We start from the raw sequence: 2,500 nt of genomic DNA, 5'->3' as shown, positions 1-2,500 counted from the left end.
TGTCGTTTTCTCAGAGAATTTACTACTCAATACTACAAAGCCTGCCACTCCTGATGATGTCACTGCCCCGGTCCACTCCTGATGATGTCACTGCCCCGGTCCACTCCTGATGATGTCACTGCCACAGTCCTCCAATCAGCAGACAGTAGCAAGGCTTCATCTCACTCGCCGGGCTTTCACACCAGTCGTGCTCTCATGGCATCGCTCAGCTGCCCAGCTGAAAGCGTCGCGCACCACCTTGAGTTTTCAACAAGTTTTGCGCCCAAAGTTCAACTATATTGAACTTTGACCCCCAAACACGCTGACCTCTACGAGGCGTCCAATGGCATTCCAACATTTACAGGAGGCGGAAGGTTTGTAGGCGCCGGAGCACCAAGGAAAATAACTCTACATCAAAAACATATTGGAACCAGGCCAAAAAGTCACAGGCAGGCAGATAATATCTGAAAGGACGGGGACACCAGGTTAGAAAAATTATATTGCGTTATTTACATATTCAGAAGAAGCCTAGATAGCGTCATTGTTTAATTATTTCAGCTGCTTTGAATGATGTTAAGACCTAAAACATTAACTTTATGACACTTTATGACACTCCTTTACTAATGACATTATTCATGTCATTAGTAAATCTATCCACACCATTTAAAACGGACCGTTTACAGAAAACTAACCATAGGCTTTTGAAGTTGTTAATAAACTGCTGATGACCCGCTAGTGCATCTGGAAAGATTATTAAAAATCCTCCTATGGGAAAATGAATGGTGACACAACCAGCAGATGGCGTAAGATGACATTTTCCCTCCCCCAGTGTGTGTGTATGTGTGTGTGTGTGTGTGTGTGTGTGTGTGTGTGTGTGTGTGTGTGTGTGTGTGTGTCCTCTATATGTGTGTCACTGTGTGTATATTTGTTAGTGTGTCTGTGTATTTATATGTGTGTTGCTATGTGCATATTTCTATGTTCATGCTTTTTTCTATGTCTTTGTGTGTGTGTGTTGCTGTGTGTATATTTCTGTGTGTGTGTATATTTCTGTGTGTGTGTGTGTGTGTGTGTGTGTGTGTGTGTGTGCAGGAGCGGTACTGTTACATCTGTCCGGACATTGTGAAGGAGTTCACTAAGTACGACTCGGACCCGGGGAAGTGGATCAAACAGTACCGCGGGGTGAACGCCGTCACCAAGACCGCCTTCCACATCGACGTGGGATACGAGCGCTTCCTGGGCCCCGAGATCTTCTTCCACCCCGAGGTGACGGGACGTCCCGCTCTGGAGTTCTACTGTGTTCTACTGTGTTCTACTGTGTTCTACTGTGTTCTACTGTGCTCAGAGGTGGAAAGTCACTAAGTCCATTTACTCAAGTTCTGTACTTCAGTCCAGTTTTGAGGTTCTGGCACTTGAGTATTTCCATCTTGTGAGACTTTCTACTTTTCCTCCACTACATTTATCTCCCGGCTGGAGTTACTAGTTACTTTGCAGAATAAGGTTTTACATGCAAAACATAAAATATGTTGCATTGTTAAGAGTTTAAACTGCCCAACAGTATATGGAGCAGTTAGATTGACAACATTAAAGGTTAGTAAGTAAGTTAAAAGTAAAGATGAAGGTAAAGTAAAGCTAAAGGCAAAGATAAGGGTTTAGATAAAGTTTAAGTATATGGTAAAGAAAAAGTTTATGGTAAAGGTTAAAATAAAGGTTAAGATAAAGATAGAAGATAAAGTGTAAGATATGGTAATGGTTTTTAGGTTACGGTTAGAGTAAACATAAAGGTAAAGATCAAGGTAAAGGTTTAGGTGAGGTAAAAGTAAAGTTTGAGATAAAGAGGTAAAGGTAAAGGTTTGGGTAAAGGTGTTGTAAATGTAAATATAAAGTCAGTGTAAATGTTAATGTGTTTTTTCCAGTTTGCCAACCCAGACTTCATGCAGCCGATCTCGGACGTCGTCGATGAGGTCATCCAGAGCTGTCCAATCGACGTCCGGCGGCCGCTCTACAAGGTGACCCAGGAACACAACGTGAAGCCACCTGAGCGTCTTCCAGGCAGATGAAGTCTCAGTTGTCTGTTGGACTGTGAAGCTGCAGCAGAGTTTCATGCTGAGTCCAAATGTCTGACAGACAAGTGACAAATGCCGCTTTTCCACCGCATGGTAGAGGTCTTCACGGGTCTACCCGGACCCTAGGATCGGAGACCCGACCCGGGACCCGTACGGGTTCGGGTCCACGTTTTATTATGGTCAATCGGGTCCGGGTCGGGTCCCGTTCTATTACCGCGGGTCCCGGGTCTGTTTATCATGTGTAATACCAGAGTGGATCCGAGAAGACCCGTGATCAGCGCCGATCACGTGACGAGACCAGAAACGATGATCAGGCTGACCTAGGATCAGATTACAAGAGCGAAAATAAGGCAAAAAAAACGTTGAGCTATTGTTTGAAACTATTGTTTTAATCATCCATTTAACATGCAATTTAATTTCCTTGTCACTTAGCCTGTTGTAGCTATGTAGCTAGATTC

At 43.8% G+C, this 2,500-nt stretch overlaps 1 pseudogene; it reads left to right on the top strand.

Annotated features, from left to right (window-relative positions):
- Positions 1 to 2,500, top strand: part of LOC139666337 (actin-related protein 3B-like) — a 21,124-nt pseudogene that overhangs the window by 16,098 nt on the left and 2,526 nt on the right.

Source organism: Centroberyx affinis, unplaced genomic scaffold (assembly GCF_046629955.1).
Source record: "Centroberyx affinis isolate AG114_WGS23_722 - 3 ecotype Tasmania unplaced genomic scaffold, CSIRO-AGI_Caff_v1 ptg004942l_1, whole genome shotgun sequence".
Lineage (NCBI taxonomy): Eukaryota > Metazoa > Chordata > Actinopteri > Beryciformes > Berycidae > Centroberyx > Centroberyx affinis.
This window is presented reverse-complemented; position numbering and strand designations above follow the sequence as displayed.